Source organism: Acinonyx jubatus, chromosome D4 (genome assembly GCF_027475565.1).
Source record: "Acinonyx jubatus isolate Ajub_Pintada_27869175 chromosome D4, VMU_Ajub_asm_v1.0, whole genome shotgun sequence".
Taxonomy (NCBI): domain Eukaryota; kingdom Metazoa; phylum Chordata; class Mammalia; order Carnivora; family Felidae; genus Acinonyx; species Acinonyx jubatus.
This window is the reverse complement of record NC_069391.1, coordinates 43,846,387-43,865,096: the sequence shown is the minus strand read 5'-3', so window position 1 is coordinate 43,865,096 and position 18,710 is coordinate 43,846,387. Positions and strand designations below refer to the sequence as shown.

Below are 18,710 nucleotides of genomic sequence, written 5' to 3'. Positions count from 1 at the left end.
TTTAAATCCTGTGCCATTTTGGGGAACCTGGGTGACTCAGTCAGTTAAGGATCCGACTTCAGCTCAGGTCATGATCACAGTGGGTTCCAGCCCCACGTCAGGCTCTGTGCTGACAGCTTGGAGCCTGGAGCCTGCTTCAGATTCCATGTCTCCCTCTCTCTCTGTCCCTCCCCCACTCATGCTCTGTGTGTCTCTCTCTCAAAAATTAAAATTAAACATTAAAGAAAAATTAAAACCTTGTGCCATTTTTTGTAGACACACAGCATGTAATACACAAATGGAATCACTCTTTAAGCTCTCTTCATCAGACACCACACTACATTATCTTTTTAAATTCCTGTTTCTCTACTGCTATGAAGTTTTATACAGTCATGATGGTCATTTTTATTCTGACCTTGAGTTCACTAGGAGGCCAAGAATAAAGGCCAGAAAAATATCACATGGGAAAGGTGGACCATCTAAACAACATGATATATGATGTTTCTTCACATAACTGGAGGATATAAATAAAGGCTAATCTTCTTCATATCCATTCTTGTTCTTCTTGTTCTGTTTAGAGAAATGCTTTTCAGAAAACACTACAAAAGGAGTGTCTCTCTCACTCTCTCTCTCTCTCTCTCACACACACACACACACACACAGAAAGTTCACACAATTTAAGTCCATATCCAAAGACATGTGACCTCCACAAAAAGATACACAGCCCCATACACAACGTTAAACTTCTTCCAAAACCTGGAATTTCTGCCCAAGGCTAGGGTCAGTCTTTGAGAAAACAGTATTTCTTAGTGATCCAGAACCATGTGTAAAATTAAGTTGAAAAAGGGGACAAAGCAGTTTCTGAATCAGAATATGGTAGAGATACTAAAAGGGGTACATCAGGACACAGGTAATATGCTCTTTCTCAGGAATAAGACTCAGCAGCAGGGTGGACCTGATAAGGGAAGCCAGAATGTGGGAGCCAGACCAGCTGTGGGAAGAAAACACAATATAGGAATTTCCCAGCTATATGCAGTACTCAGAGACATAATCATAAGACAGGCCCAGTGTCCAGCCACAGGTGAATGAGCCAGCATGAGGGCAGAGCATTGCACCATGGGAGACTGGCAGCCTGGGCAGCAAGGGGAGCACACTCAGCTACGGCATCTGAGGCCCAGGGTCAAGACTCCCACACATACACCAAGGGTGTAAGAAGATCCTGGCAGATCATATGGTGATGGGGAACATTAAGGGTACACAAAGATAAGGAAACAAATCAGTAACCTGTTATTGGAATGTGGACACAAGGATAAGTAATGAGAGGAACACAATGAGTCATCTACTATGAGCAGTAGCTGACTTGGGGCTCGGCTATTAACTGTGAACTCCAAAAAACTAAGTAGTTCCAGGTTTAACCCCCATGGCTGAAGGGCAATGAAGAGGGTACTAAAATAATGACTGCATAATAGTATTGTCCACTGAAAAATGCCCAGATCATAAGAGTCACTAGGAGAGTCCCCCACATGCACATTTTTAATGTTTATATGCAATAAATATTCCTTGAAAGCCTTCTCTGTATCAGATGCTATGCTCGTGCTGTATATTCAATCCTGAACACGACACAAGCCCTACTTTGAGAGTCTAATGACAGAGGGTGCTGGGACTCCTTCATTCCTGTTGTATCTCTATTGTGACCTTCATAACACCAGCTCCCATTACTGTCTTAAGAGGTAGGACTTTTTAGACCTGATTGTCCTTTAGGAAGGAGGGAAGGAATCTCTAAACCAAACCCTAATCTCAGCTCCTTCTCTTGAGTAAGAGCTCTGATGGAGGGTAAGGGAGCGGCAACTAACCCCAAAGTGAAGGCAGCCATCACCTAATCTCAGTCATCACCATTTGGGGCAGCCTGAAGCCCTGTCAGGATGAGGAATGTCCTAACAGGTCTCCCAGATGGAAAGCAGCACAGGCTGTCAAGGGCCAGTTAGGTATAAACTGGTTACCACATCAAGACAGAGTAAGCACACAAGACTGACCAGGACTGGGTCAAGAACACTGAGTAAGTCATGTGCTCATCATCCTGGGAAAGATGGCTTCAAGGAGGATGGCTGAGAAGGAAGAAGAGCTCAGAAAGATCTGCTTCTTTAGAAAGGCAAAAAGCCATGTGGATTGTTCAAGTGAGGTCTTGACAGTTGGGCCTTTCTCCCTCTGTGGAACCTCTTTAGGCCTAAAGATTCTAAACCAACTGCAGTGAGGCCCCTTAAGAAGGAGCCCTTCTTAGCAAAGACCTGCCTCCACTGTTGATATCAGAATTGGGAAACTATGATCTCTGGGCATATTAGTCACTTGTGTGATGTGGTAGCTAATCAGCTGGTCCTCCTTCAGGAGGAGACTGAGGGTTACGGCTGAGATACATACTTCCCATATATTCTGCTCTCACTTTGGCTGTTGAAAATTTGGAGGACAGAGCTAAACACCTGACATAAATTGTATAGCAGGAATCCCAGAGGAGGAGACATTTGGGGCCAGGATGGGGATGGGAAGAAACATATAACATCCTCCCTGACCCCTTCAGATGTTCACAGAAGCAGAAATTCAAAATACTCTCTTAATCCACTGTGCACACATTCATGTAGTGTAACTTAAAACCTAATAGATTTGCTTTCCTTGGTTCCTTATTCTAAGTTTGGAAAGGCAAATATCAAAAATGAGATTTCTAATGATTTTTTTTTTACTAAAATGTAATTTTATCTTCTTGTCAGCTTTTTTTTTTTGACTACTACTTTTGAAATTATCCTGACATTGGTTTACATTTGATCATCATCTCCAGTTTTAAGTTTCCTTCATGTTACTGTTTGCCATCAGCCAGGTCCCTTTCAACAACATACTTGTAGCCACAGAGGAGTTTATTGGCCAGTAAAAAAATACTCTTTGAAAGTACATTCAAACCACCTCCAATCCATATTATGTTTCAGATTTCCTAAACTTGGGGGTGAAATTTTTTCTGAAGGTCAAAAGTTATCATAAAAACTGAAGCCATGTTAAGATTACAAAGCTGGTTGGTTCCTGTGCTCTAGGACTTGCCAGAGAGATTCATGATCCGATTCAGTTTGAAATCTGAGTGAAGGAATGCCACACCCAAATGAGCTTTCTTCTCTCTGTTGTCCCCATACAGAAAGAGGTCAATTTCTCTGCAATTCTTAGCACTTCAATCTATGAAATCATGGGGTTTATTTCCAGGGTACTAATAAAACCATTACTTTAAGGGAAGGCTGTTTCCAACAAGACTATATGAAAACTTTCTACAAATAGGCCAATGTGTTCATTGTTCAGAGCACTACTGATTCATTTCTGTCTCAGGGCCTTTGCTGTCTATTCCCATGATATGGAATGCCTTTGCCCTGGTCTCCTGCTGAGACCAAACTCTATTTCAACCTTCAAGGCCTAGCTTAAGATGCACCTTCTCCCAAAAAAATTCTCTTGGTCTTTATCAACCTGCCCTTCCCCTCTTGTCTCCACCCCTAACCTGCTCAAATATATTTCTTGTGGCAGGTGATATCCCATGACATAGCATTCAGTACAGAAAAGGGCTAGGAGTACAGTAAGACAGCTTGATTGAGGAGGTCTCGGATTCCTGACAATGGAAGTATGGCCAGGTGCAGCTTAGTTCATGTAGTTTGGGGAAAAACAGACCTGCCCAGGACTGAATCCTCACTCTGACACTTACTAGCTATGTAGCCTCAGGCAGATTACTTTCCTTCCCTGGGCCGCAGTGTCCCTTTCAAAAATGCCATGGGGTTGCTTCCAGGCTAAAATTGGTTTAGATGACGACCACTTTCCTAAACATTGGAGCTACAAAGATGAGTAAGGTAAAGCCCTGATCTTGAAAAACAGCTCAGAGTCTACAGACAAGCTATTTGCAATAGTTTCAGGCTCTTTGAGGGAAACAGTTAAGAGGTGTCATGGGAATAGTAAACTGAAAGCAGTAGGGAGTAGGGGAGAAACTGTGGAGTCTGGAGTGATACCAGAATTGCAGATCTGTGCTGAAAGCTGGAGAAGAGTGGCAGTAGTAGGAATGGAAGTGGAAGGAAGGAATGGAGAAAAGGAAGATTTGAGAGACATTCCAAGTAGAGCAAAATTACAGGCCTTGGCGCATTTCAGACTTAAGAGGATAGAGGAGATTGGTGACGAATCTTGACCAAATTTCTAGCTAAGGAGACAGACACAGGCACCGATAGAAATGGAGTTAACTGGTTTGGGTAGTGGAAGAGATCAACCTCTGCAGACAGCAGATATGTCTCACAAACAACTGATGCCAATCTTGAAGTCCAACAGCTTCTTTTTTCACAAGCCTACTGAGTCCTCTTCCTCATCCCACCTCCATCCCACTTGATTTTACTGAGAAAGTTCACTGGTATGTTGAACAGTCAACTAGGTTTGCGAGACCTAGGCAAACAGCATGAACAACTAATAAGAAGTACACTCCCCATGCATCTTTTTTATTGGCTCTACTTGACTTTTAAAGTTAAAATGACGTTAGCCTAGGATAGCCCAGGTGTCTCTTGACCATTCCTCCAAGATTACAAATATCCAACTATCCTCTGAAGCTGCCCGTGTAGAGCAAGGCAGTCTGGTCCGTTACAATTGGAGGATGGTACTTCCACATTCTGAACCAGTAACTGTCACCCAGGACCAGCCAGAACCTGCTTTCTGTGGAACCCCCAACCTCCTCCTTTCCACCTCAGACACTGAGCATGCTCACTGCAGATTAAGAAGGTGATTCCTCATATAGTCCCTAGTTTATAAAGATCAAAAACAAAAATGTAATGCATGCCTTTCCTTTGATCCAACAATTATAGAAATGTATACTAAGGAAATAATCAGAAGTGCACATAAATAAATGGCTGCAAAGATATCTTTTGAGGTATCCCTTTGGATTGGGGGGGGACAGAAAATGCAGGGACATTCTGAATGCAAAACAATAAGGGAGTATTTCAATAAGTTGCCACATATCCACAGAAGGGAATACTATACAGAATTTAAAATATTATAAAGACATTTTAATGGCATGGGAAAATATTTAAAATACATTTTAGTTAGCAAAAAAAGAGAACTACATATAACTCTGTTCTCAATTTTGTAACATACCCTCCCACACACACACATGCCTTATATACATAAATAAACACAAACACATACATACACACACATAGCCAAAGAAAAATAACCTGGGAGGTTATTACTATTATCTCTAGGTGGAGATGACTAAATAATTTTAAATGATTTTTTATTTTCTTCTTTGTACTTTTCTGTATTTTCCAATTATCTTTGAAATCTTTTGTAATCAAGAAAAAAAATTCTCAAAATAAAGGGAAATGGGCCATGAAATAGGCCATGACTTGAAGGGAAGAAACCTGTAGAGATGATATGTAAGCCATGGAGCATTTATTCCTTCCATACTTCAGGGGATATTTTTTTCTTTCCTGAACACTGAGATGGCCAGTCTTTCCATCTCTTACCATAAAATGCCTGACAGCTTAGATTTCAAAGCTTTTCTTTAAAGCTCAGATCTTCTCTTAGTAAAACCTATATTCCTCCATGCCTAGGCAATAAATGGCCACAAGAATCTACTAGGTATTTGGAAACAATCATTTCTCTTTTCTTTATATTGACTGGATTAACTTTTGCCAAGAGACAAATGATCTGCCTGGATCACTCAGTTCCTTATTCTTTGATTTAATTAGGGATTAGATGGTAATAGACTGGAAATAAATTCTCTTTTCATTGACCCAAATTAACTTGGCTTTTGAAATATGGCATAGTCTCAACAATTATCTGAAAGGAAAAAATACATATATAATAACCCATTACATGCAGGAAACTGTACCAATCCAACCACTTAAACATGTCTCATTAACACCATCTGTAATAAATACTCCCAACTCTTTGAGTAATGGAAGCCATTTCTGTCCATACGATATAGGAATAAGGAAAGGTGGTGGGAAGGAATTCCCTTCCCAACAAGTATTTTTGGGTAGGAATCTATTTTTGTTTTTTTCAACGTTTTTTATTTATTTTTGGGACAGAGAGAGACACAGCATGAACAGGCGAGGGGCAGCGAGAGAGGGAGACACAGAATCGGAAACAGGCTCCAGGCTCCGAGCCATCAACCCAGAGCCTGATGCGGGGCTCGAACCCACGGACCGCGAGATCGTGACCTGGCTGAAGTCGGACGCTTAACCGACTGCGCCACCCAGGCACCCCGGTAGGAATCTATTTTTGTAGCAAGATCATTTGTTGGCCAAGTCTTGTTTCTTGTTTGACAGACCTACTTCCCACCATGTGCCTCTGTCCTCTGCAGTATAGCTTCCACACAGTGATGGGATTTCTCTCCCTAAAACCCTCCATTTAGTATATTCATCTCTCCTCACAACTTACATTTCTATAGAAAATTGTGGTTTGCAAAGGCTTTCACACAAAAGATGTTGTGTGATCTTAACAAAAACTCTAGAAGACAAGAATTTTACAGATGAAGAAACTAAGTTCAGAGAGATTGTTACTTGTCCAGATACTCCTGCTAGTAAGAAGTGGTTATCAGATGAAAACTTCCATTTTCTAACATGTGATTGATTGAGTGTTTCATCTGTCAATAATCCTGATAATACCAATTTGTCTTGATGTTGAGTTTTAAGACATTTTTCTCATCCATATGCATTTAACCACTTCCACACTGCCTCTCGATAATGATTAGTGTGTATGCTGTGTACCCTAATCTCAAATTCATTTTAATGAAAATCATTCTTGGAGGATGGCACAAAGGACATTACCTAGAACAAGCCAGCGTGTAGACATTCAACCCATTAAAGCCGTCTGGGTAAGATGTACTTCATTCGCCAGAACTGTTGGATAACCTAGGGAGCTTAAGGTACCTGATCTTGTCTCCAGACATAGCCTTTGCTCTCCCAGCCCTTTTTTCTTTTCTGAGTTCTGACTCTGGTATGGCCCTTACTGACATAGTTGGTATGATCTCCTGCAGCAGGTAACTTGCTATCCTGTAACATGCTATTTTTAGATTTGTAATAATCTCCCCACACCCCACTCACTTACTCCATGTTTTGCCCACATCCTACTACATGCACACATACACACAAAGACATGCCCTAGACTATATAGCTGCCCTGAGAGGAGATACGGGTCTTACTCTTCTTACTGTATCTTCCTATTGCCAATAGATGCCTAAAATTTTTTGCTATGTTAAATTGATCACTATATTTTTAAATTAGAGTGTCTACTAAAAAGTACAGCTATGCAATTATAATTGTATATTTTATGACCCACTCTTTCCCCTACCTGCCTCTATTTCCTTTTTCTTACACCACAAATCCTTTCATTTATTTTAATACCTTTCAGCAAATAACTTTATATTTTATTTCATGGGATGGTGATCATAAGGCCTCTAACTTATTTCAGCCTAAGACTCTAACATTTGAATTAGCCTGGGAAAAGTTTGGGAAATCACTATTTATTCTATGCTTCTCATTCAATTTCTCTAGGCAAAATATCCTCTACTCTTTAAAAAGTGTATTCACTTCTAAATGAGGATACAAATTTCATTTTTTGAGGTCAAACTAGCCCAATTCAATATTCTTTGTTGTTGTGCTCAATTATAAAATGGAAAGATTGGAAGAAAATACAATTTTATTATATAACATAATAACATGAGCTAGGCTAAAAATATTGTTTACCATGTCCTGATCATGTTTTCAAGATTTTTTTTAAACACCTTGACAATATTTAATTTTGTTAGTAGAACGCGTGGTCTGGATTATTTCTTTTTTGAAATGTGGATGGATCTGGTAACTAAGGCATCTTAGAAGGTGAGTATTACATTTAAAGTCATGTTATAGGACTAGGGAAACAATCTCTTTGACATAGGACCCCATATTTTAGATACCACTATACAGGGTTGGTTGGGGACAACTTCAAGAGGGATGCTAGCATGTGTGTTCCCCCCTAATACACACTCAAACACTCACTATCTCTAGGTAGAATGAGATTCTTTAACAAAACATGGATAAAGCACTTAATGCAAACTGTAAAATGTTTAGCCTATAATTTTCATTAATTACTGTCTCCAATACAGAGTGCTGCTGGGAAATTAAAACGTAAAAGCAATGCTTTTTTTTCCTTGTATTTATTGAGCAAGAAAAAGAAATGGAACAATAAGAGATACACTAAGGAAAAGTTAGTTCCCTGTTCGTAATATATTAAAGGCAGTATTTTAAGCAGGCTTCCTCATTCCTTGTGGGCCAGTCCTTTCCCTGAACACAGAATAAGCACAGCCCGCACTTCCATAAATGTTCTCTAGCTTTCACCAATTGCCCCCACATATCTCGGCCTATTCTGCCACAGCCTTTCTTTTAAAATAGCTAAATTCATTAGGGATTTCGGGAGGAAGTCATGTCACATTGAGACAAGTGAGTTTATGGTTTCCAAAAATAAAACAAAGTATGGACAAATGTGTTGGCAATGGAGAAAGGGTTATGTGCGGTACAAGATTTCCAAGGTCTGAGCCTGAAAACTATGAACTCTAATTATACTCTGATTGCCACCCAGGAAAATTCATCTTTTCCCCTGTGTTTCACTGATACTCTAAAATTGAAGTATTGTATAGACAAAAAAATACTGACTTGCATGAAGTAAAGGGATTATATAATTAACAGTGCTTGAGAAATTATTATTACATTCTACCCCTCCCCCAAATCACGGATCCCAGGCATTTCTATGCCCAGTCCCCCTTAGTAACTTTACCACTTGCTGTTCACATCTTCTAAACTCTCTGCCTAGTTTTCCTCCTGGCCATGACTGATGTTATTTCTTTGTCCTGGAGGCAAAGAGCCATGTTACATATTCCTTTAAACTTCTACACCATTTTGGGGCCCGGCAATTTTTTTTTATAAGAATCTCCCAAGTTTCTTCATTCTTTGCCTCATTGTGACCTCTTCTTGGATTCATGATCTTTTCCAACCCTACAGAGGGAGCGGCCTCCTTCCTTAACATCCATGTGTCAGTTTTGGTTTTTGTTTGTTGGTAATACTACCTTTTGCTCAATGTTCCTTGACGTCTCCTTGTGAAGAGAATACACAGAGCCCAGACAAGCTTCTACTGCTGTACAAATGGTTTCAAAATCTGAAAGATCTGGATTCAAATCATGGTTCTAAAACTGTAAGAAACCTGAATAGGCTTTCTGAACTCCACTGTCCTCATCTTTGGAATGGGAATCCCAGTATGTACTTCATAGTACTGATGTGAGGGTTCAATGAGATTGCACCTGTAAAAATATCAATATACTTCCTGGCATCTCCTGAGTGCCTTCCACAACACTTCTTCTGCCCTCATAAGTTTTTAATTAAATATTATATCTGACCACACATTTCAGGAGTTAAGTCACTCATGCTTCCTATAACTCTTTGGAAATTGCTCAGAATGTACTATTGGTCTCCTCTAACTTCATCTCATTTATACATTTCATGCAGATTGTAAATCTATTCTAACTGTTGGTTAAGACTCAAGATGTTGCTTACCACAGCAAAGAAAATCATTTCTGGGTTTTAAATACTCTCTTCTTTTTTCTTCTTTTCCTAAAGTTCGGTCAAGTGCAAACATTTCAAACTTGAATTCAGCACTTTTCCCAAGTAAGGCAATCAGGATATACCAATACCAATTTGGCATACCCGTACACAATGTGATATTCAATATAAAAAGTGGGCTATAAGAAGCAAAGAATCAGAAATTGTAATAAAGTAGAGGAGGGGGAAAAATTCTAATGGCATTCAGGACCAAAATTGAGCTGTCCGAATCTATTGTTTATACGTGGGCTTAATTTCACCAGAACTGCTTGCTCAGCTTAACATAAATCCAGGAGGAAAAAATCCACTTTCACATGAAGAAATATGAACTGGAATTCATAGATACAGCAAGAAAAAAAGTTCAGCTCTCATCCGTCTACATGAGCAAAATTATTTCACTAATGCTCCTTCTGATTCATGGTTTCTACTTTGTGACAATTTTAGATGGAGACCACATAAACTAAAAGGTCTCTTTTGTACCAGAAGAGAACAAGCAGTGTGCTCTTCAGATTAGGCTGAAGGATGATGCCTGAGTCACCAGTGTATCCAAAGATGGGATGCTACAAGTTTTGCAAGTCTGACCCTGAACACCAGCCCTGCCTGGGTGGGGCAGAACCAATATATTTAGAGATCTCTGCAAAGAAAGCAGGGAGTGTGCAAATTCTTTCTGATAGGTGCTGTGTATCATTCTACTTTAGATCTTTTGAGTTGTCAGTTCAGGAAATACAAATATGCTTCAGTGAGGCAAGGCATTCAAAAGGGATGCTGGACATCATCCTCCCCACATCCTGCCTTTCACTTTTCCACCCACCTTCTCTGAAAGTTCAAACTATTCAAAAAATTAATACACTTCTAATGCTACAGTAATCTTCAGTGAGCTGGAATACATGTTCTTAGACTGAGAAAGGCTGCCTCAGACCGGGAACAAATTTTCCCAAATGTCAACACCCAATAGAATTCCCAGGAGAAAATATGGGGAGATTATTTCCTCCCAGAGCAGCTATTTCCTTAGAATGTCCTATTGAAATGTTCTTTGTGGGGTGCCTGGGTGGCTCAGTCAATTGAGCATCCAACTTCAGCTCAGATCATGATCTCACGGTTCGTAAATTCGAGTCCCACGTCAGGCTCTGTGCTGACAGCTCGGAACCTGGAGCTTGCTTCGGATTCTATGTCTCCCTCTCTCTCTACCCCTCCCCTGCTCACATTCTGTCTCCCTCTCTCTCTCTCTCTCTCTCTCTCAAAAATAAAGATTTAAAATTTTTTTTAAAAAAAAAGAAATGTTCTTTGTTACTGTGAGCCATAGCCTGCTAATGATCTGGGCTAGCACTATGGGTTTTGCCCTATTGAGCTGTAGAAAAGAAGTTTCTTTGTTCCCTATCACAACTCTTGAAAGTCTTGAAGTCTCCTCTTAGATTATTGTGTTCTTTATTAAACAAGACACCTTCATTCTTTACACCAAATCTGTTCAAAAAACATCACAGTTCTGCCATGACTACCAAAATAGCAATGATATCTTAAGTAGCACCAAGGAAATCTATCTGTAGGGAACAGACAGACCTAATCCTTTCTTCTTTGTAAATAGCGGTTTCCAGTGCACCTGAAATGTAGACTCATTTGTGGATGTCCAACAAGAACACAAATACTAGAAATACTCTCCAAAAGAATCAACTTTCATGGAGTTGAGCTTTATCCCCATTGGCAGATATCCAAAAAGGAAACTTGATGTTCTTACTTGATAGCCACACCTTCAGAATATAAAGCTGTTCTTTGTGTCAGATAAGTCAGTTGGATTTTTAAGTGGGGTCTACAAAGGAATTCAGCATAGTGAAAGACCTAGATGTATCAAGGGTGAACTTAAAGCACAGAGCTACACATTAATGCAACTGTTGTAAATTAATGGTTTCCCATAAAGCGTGATAAATTGTAGAGTGGCATCATAGATTCTGCAGCCAGATGTGCTATGTATTCATGTGATAATGGAAGATGAATGTTTGCTGCATATATCATCCTGAATTTGGTTCTTTGTGAACAATTTTTCCCTTTGTTTTTGAATTTATCAAAGCCAAAATACCTAATCCATTCTTCAAGTGAAGAAACAGAGTTGGAATTATTATTGACTGATTTTCTTTTTTTACAAATGGTTAGGCTTTTCTTTTTGTATTCGATAAGTCAAGATAGACTGCAGTGTTACCTAAACCAAAAAGAGATAATTTCAGATACTGACATGTAGCTACTAAAAAAGCAAAGAGAGGGCTTGCTTCTTGAAAACAAGTTGGTGCATTAATTTTCCACAAAGTTCCCATCAGATGTCATCAAATTCAACGCACTGTGCAGATGGGAAAGACTGACTATTGAAACAATTAACTATTGTGAGTCATTTCCTCAATCTGCTTTTGTTTTAGCCAATATGTCAAGTGGTGACAGACACTGTTAAATTTCACAAGCTCTACTGTCTTCTTGGAAACGGCATAATACAATTGACATAGCTCAGCTTGATAAATCTGCCAAACTAATGGTGGGGCCTCTTTCCTTCTACTTTTCAATGCCAAAATCTAAAGATATTATGTAGAACCTATTCAACATGAAGAACACAAAGTCCATTTTATCCTCTCTGAATACTCCCATTTAATCACCTGCTGGCTCTTAGTTTCCCAATCCTTTTGAATTGGCACTAAAATGAATATGGTAAAAATTTTATATATTCAGCCTCCACTATCTCAGAAAAATGCTGTCATGGATGCTGAATTTTCCTGAAGTTTGCCACTTGCTTCAGCTTGGTCTGAAAGTCTATTACTTTAGATGACCTAATTCACCACTTAACACTTCAGGTGACTCTTAGACAATCAAAAGCTACTTGTCCTAATCTAACTAAAACATTTTCTAATCTTAGAGGTATGACTTTACTATTTGTGTGCACCATGTCACTTGCAGGTCTAAGGAAAGTAGGGGGAAACCGTTGTGTTGTCCCATGATGGTCTTGCTCCAATCAGGAAAAAGATCTCTAGGCAGCTTCTCTTGCACAAGATTCAAATTCACTAACCATTCCTTTATAACTCCTCCATTCGTATGGCACAGTAGCTCACCACCTTCTAGAAGGCAGCTCTGACTGTCTGTCTCTAGGGGAAAGTACAGTGAGTCCTCAGAAACTCAGGTAAGCCAGAAGCCAGGCCATACCTCACTCCCTAAAACTAGGGAGATTGCAACTAGCTGCAGTGGCCAGCGGTTAAGGCATTATTTAACAGGAATGACCAGTCAACTAATATCTGACAAAGGAGTCAAGAATACACAATGGAGAAAGGATAGTCTTTTCAATAAATGCTGTTAGGAAAACTGTATGATCACATGCAGAAAAATGAAATTGGATCCCTACCTTACACCACTCACAAAAATTAAGTCGAAATGAAATGAACACTGAAACATAGACCTGAAACAGCAAGACTCCTAGAAGAAAACATAAGGAAGAACCTCTTTGACATCGGTCTTGGCAATGATTTTTTGGATATGACACCAAAAGCACAAGGAACAAAAGCAAAAATCAATAAATGGCAGTACATCAAATTAAAAACCTTCTGCACAGCAAAGGAAACAATCAACAAAATGAAAAGGCAGCCTATTGGGGTGCCTGGGTGGCTCAGTCGGTTAAGCGGCCGACTTTGGATCAGGTCACTATCTCACAATCTGTGAGTTCGAGCCCCGTGTCAGGCTCTGTGCTGACAGCTCAGAGCCTGGAGCCTGTTTCAGATTCTGTGTCTCCCTCTCTCTCTGCCCCTCCCTGTTCATGCTCTGTCTCTCTCTGTCTCAAAAATAAATAAATGGTAAAAAAAATTTTTTTTAAAAAAGGCAGCCTATAGAATGGGAGAAAATGCTTGCAAACCACATATCTGATACTTAATATACAAAATATATAAATCATACAATAGCAAAAAAAAAACAAACAAACAATCCAATTTAAAAATAAACAAGGAACCGAATAGATACTGGTCCAAAGAAGACATCCAAGTGGCCAACAGATACATGAAAAAATGCTCAACATCACTCATCATCAGGGAAATGCAAACCAAAACCACAATGAGATATCCTTCACATCTATTAGAAAGGCTGTCATAAAAAAAAAAAAAAAAAAACAAGTGTTGGCAAGGATGTGGAGAAAAGGGAAGTCCTGTGCACTGTTGGTGGGAATGTAAATTGGTAGAGCCACTACAGAAAATGGTAAGGAGGTTTCCCCCAAAATTAAAAATACAACTATGATATGATCCATCAATTCCTTTTTGGGATATATATCCAAAGAAAATAAAAACAGGACATTGAAAAGATGTCTGAACTCCCATGTTTACAGCAGCAATATTCACAAAGCCAAGGAAGAGAAACGATCTAAATTATTGTCAATAGATGAATGGATAAAGAAGATGTGCCACACACACACACACACACACACACACACACACACACAAATTATGTGATGTGACAGAGGGGTGATCATATTATAATACATAAGTGTATCAAATCAACACATTGTACACCTTAAACTTACACAATGTTATAGATCAATTATATCTCAATAAAGTTGGATAAAATAAGCAAAATGGGTGGCCATTCCAGATAGTTCAAAGGCAACAACTGACCCAGGATTAGACGAACACAGAAGCTAGAATGCAAGCAGAAACCACTAGTTGGGATTATGGCCGTCGTCAGAAAGACTGTCCAAACTCGACAGGACCCCCATCAGTAAAATGCACACAATCACTGACCAACCTCAAATACACTCTCACTATCCCTTGGCAGTCATACCGCATTTCTCTAGTGCATGTACTCTCCATTCTTATAGATGACTTTCACACCTTCCCTCTCTTAAAACCTCTCCCAACACCTTCTTTCCCATCCCTTCTGATGACCTTTCTTCTTCATGTTAAAGAAAAATTGGAGCAACCAGAAAGACAACCTCTGTGGGTTTCTACCGCTGCATCCACCTACCTACCAACTTCTGCACCCATACAGTGTGGTTCCACACCTGGGAACATACTCTCCATGCTCTTACGTAAAGCCAACCCTTCCATCATAGCACTCGGTCTTTTGCCTCCTCGAAGATGGAGAGGTGTCTCCACTCACCCTCTTCTGTATCGCCAAACTTCTCTCTCTACTGTCTCTTCCCTTTTTGTACAAATGTGATCTTAATTCTCCCACCTTTTTTTTTAATGTTTATTTATTTGAGAGACAGAGAGAGAGACAGAGTATGAGAGGGGGAGGGACAGAGAAAGAGGCAGACCCAGAATCTGAAGCAGGCTCCAGGCTCTGAGCTGTCAGCACAGAGCCCGACGTGGGCTCAAACCCACCAACTGCGAGATCATGACCAGGGTCAAAGTCAGCACTCAACCGATTAAGCCACCCAGGCACCCCTTAATTCTCCCATCTTAAGAAAAAGATGTCTCTTTAGAGACTAAAGAATCCTTACACTGAGGCTAGTGGTTCTCAAACCTAAGTCAACGTAACAGTCTCCTGGGGAGCCTGAATAAGAATATCAGTGCCAGGGGGTCCTGCTCTTCCAGAGATTGAGTTCGTCGGTCTGGATTATGACCTGGGCATTAGAGTTTTGTGCATTTGATGTGACTCTAATGTGCATCCAAGGTAGAGAAGCACTGATCTAATCTAGATTCATCATTAAATGAGGTACCAAAAGTCGAGAGAGGTGCGCAGCAGCTCACCCAAGCCCAGACAAATCATTCGTGGTAGAGCCAATACAAAAATCCAGCAAGGCTAATTCCCAGTCCAGTGCTCTTTTGACAACATCAGGCAAAATGTCATATACAAAATGTAATCTCTGGCAAAGAACCATGAATGCCACCATAAGTAATGAACTTGCTTATTGTTCATCTCCACAGAGAATACTGGCCTTTCCATCTTTGGTCACAAAAGGAGAGCTTAAACAGAAATGCTGAGAAGGCAAGTATAGCAGAGAATGTGAAGAAATCCCCGCCATGGTACCCACAGCAGATGTTTTCGAAGTTTGGGGATGGTGAAGGACCCAGGGGACGGTGCCAAGGAGCAGCACGAGGTGCCGTGTGATAAATGGAGCTGTCTCTTTCCCATTACAGGAACATAGCAAGTTTCAAGAGCAAATCAGAAACCTAGAATGATTAATTGTGTAGTCTACAACGAGTCCTGTTGTGTTTGTCTATGAATCCCTTTGCTCTGAAGATCAGACACACCAGGTGCAGAGAAACACCTGGCTATGATGAACCCTGTGAGTTTCTTAGTAACCCACTCCAAAAAAAAAAGGGGAACAGTGGTTTTGTTTACAGGTGAACAGTAGGAAGGGGATCAAAGCTGGTGAGAAAACTGAAATGGTGGAGTAAGAACAAAAGCATCTCTCTAACATCAAGCCAAGCGCTGTCATATCTCTGGCTTAGCTTCCTCTTTCTCTATACCTGCTTGGCATCAATGAGGAACAAAGTATTTTAAGGAAGTCATAACTTCGTTCTTACTTATTGCCACCCACCGATTCCACTGTCACCTCGCAGTCACCTTTGCATGTGACCTAAGGCAGTTTCAGCTAAGCGTTAGCAGTGAAGAGCATAGCCATTGAGCACACTGGTTTCTGGGCCCAAACCCCACATTTTACTACCCATGTGACACGGCACAAATTATCGAAAGTCTCTGTGCTTCACCATCTGCCCAAATATGATATAACGTTAATAATACCCACCTAGGAATTCTTATCTAAGTAAAGTACACATGAATGTAAGATGCCTGAAACAATCAGTAAATAGTAGCTATTGTTGTTAAACAAGATGGCCAGGGAGATTACTGTTATTTTTCTTTAAAGTGTAACCAGCACGTTAACAATACTGTTTGCATACTAAATGAGTGTGTCAATTACACATAGTTATTGACCCTTCCTTAAAGCTGATGAGGTACACTAATATTTAGTTAGCTAATTTTGTTGAACTGTAGAGGCAGCATGGCTTGGTGGAAAGATCTAGATTCAAATGCCAGCTCTATTGTTCACTAATTGCAAGCCTTAAAAAAAAAGAAAGGTGTTTAATCTCTCGATGCCTCATCTGTTCTTTAAAAAGTGAGAAGAAAAATACTTCATTTTCAGGGTGGTAGTAAGAACTAAATGAGAGAATGCAAATGCCTAGTGCATAATAGGTGTCTGTAATAAAGGATCGTTGACAAGACAGCACACATTTACCTTACAGCAATAAAAGTGCTCTCCATTTTTAATACCCTTTAATTGTTTTCATGAATTCATAGCAGCATTCCTCCAAATTAGTCTGAATTTGTTATGTTTTGTCATGTGGTTTAATTCCAAGTACAGCTAAATGACAAGTGACCACGTAAGAATGGTGCTGGGGGAGGGTATCATCTAAAACAGATTAATGTGGATGCAGCTCTTTTAAAAATATCTAGGGGGGAAAACTCTAAAATGTCTCTTGAACACACCTCAAGCTGTTAGAGAGAGGAAGCTTTTACGTTTATCTTTTCTAAGGGTAAACGATTGGGTTTAGATTAATTGAAAACAAGGAGGGGAAAAAATGCACAGATCTATGTAAAACAGAGAGTGTCTATGACAAGTGTTTCCAAATACGTGGTTTCCAAATATGTAATTGGTACATTACATATCTCTGGCTTCTCTGATTTCTAAAAAGCCATGAAAGTTAAATTAGGTTGATTTATTTCCGAAAGCGGTCATTTGGATTATGTATCAATAATGGGGCATCAGTATCCCTGAAAGCAAAAGATTTAAAATACATAAAGATATTTTTATGGCCCGCCGTGCCTATTTCTAAAATACTCTAAATGTGATACTGCCTTAGGCTGGCTTCCTTGGAAGGAGACACTGGGACAACAATTCATGTGCACGTGTGTGTTCTTAAGGAAGGGCTCCCCATGGGCACCTATTGGGATGAGCACTGGGTGTTGTATGGAAACCAATTTGACAATAAATTTCACATTAAAAAAAAGGAAGGGCTCCCCAAAAAAGAACTGGTAAGGAAGAGGGGAAAGCAGGACAGAGAAGGGAAAGAAAGCAAGCAAGGCTTTTTCCATGGAGGACGGCTTTGGACCTGGTTCTGCAGGAGAACTCCGGAGGATTCGTTATGCTTAGAGTGGTCCCAGCTGGAAAAAAGCTGGAGCCTTTCTACAGCTGTGCCTGCTGGTCACTGAGCAGGGTCACTGGGAGATGAGACATGGTTCCCAGACACTTCCTGCCTTCTGGAGCAACTGGCCAGGGAGAGTCACAGGTGCTGGCCCTTGGAGGTAAAAGCACAAGGACACTGGGGGAAAGGCACATCGCAACAGGAAAAAGTAACTTTTCATGGAGCAGGGAGAGGATGAAAAAAATAAAGTCACAGCTTTCCTTTCAATTATTCCAAAGCAATTTTTTTCTTTCATTATACCCCAGTTTTTCTCTTATGAGTGTTATAAATATGAAATATAGCAACAGTTGAGAAATACATGATCTCCTATAAATGGTATTGCATCAATCCAACCTAGATTAGATAAATTAAGCAAGAAGCAAGCTAATGTGTTCACGTAAAAACATTTTATACTGGGACACCTGCATGCTCAGTCAGTTAAGCATCCGACCCTTGATTTCGGCTCAGGTCATGATCTCATGTTTCATGGGATCCAGCCCCGTGTCCAGTGGCACTGTTAGCACAGAGCCTGATTGAGATTCTCTCTCCCTCCCTCTCTCTCTGTCCCTCCCCCACTCACTCGTGCTCACTCACGCTCTGTCTCAAAATAAATAAACATAAAAAAAAGTTTTAGGGGCACCTGGGTGGCTCTGTAGGTTAAACGTCTGACTTCAGCCCAGGTCATGATCTCACAGTTTGTGGGTCTGAGCCCTGCGTTGGGCTCAATGCTGACAGCTCAGAGCCTGGAGCCTGCTTCAGATTCTGTTTCTCCTTCTCTGTGTGCCCCTCCCCTGCTCACGCTCTGTCTCTCAAAAATAAATAAACATTAAAAAATTTTAAAAATACAATTAAAAAAAATTTTATAACAGGGTTAATTCAAAGCAGGCATACAAGTAGCTTCATACAAGGGAATCGCTATTAGTTATGGTTATAGGGCAACAAAACTTCACAAGTATAACAGTTATTCCTT

The 18,710-nt window shown here is 40.1% G+C and overlaps 1 long non-coding RNA gene across 3 annotated transcripts; it reads left to right on the top strand.

Moving 5' to 3' along the window:
• The first annotated feature begins 3,006 nt into the window (after positions 1-3,006).
• LOC113593650 (uncharacterized) lies at positions 3,007-18,036 on the top strand. Of its 3 annotated transcripts, XR_008291155.1 has the most exons (4): positions 4,717-4,752; positions 6,784-6,850; positions 7,784-7,853; positions 15,482-18,036. It is a non-coding gene; the product is annotated as an uncharacterized LOC113593650 (long non-coding RNA). The 3 variants fall into 3 exon arrangements; XR_008291156.1 differs by lacking the exon at positions 7,784-7,853 and having other exon boundaries at positions 3,007-4,752; XR_008291154.1 differs by lacking the exon at positions 7,784-7,853 and having other exon boundaries at positions 3,007-4,752; positions 6,784-6,901.
• Positions 18,037-18,710: the final 674 nt, after the last annotated feature.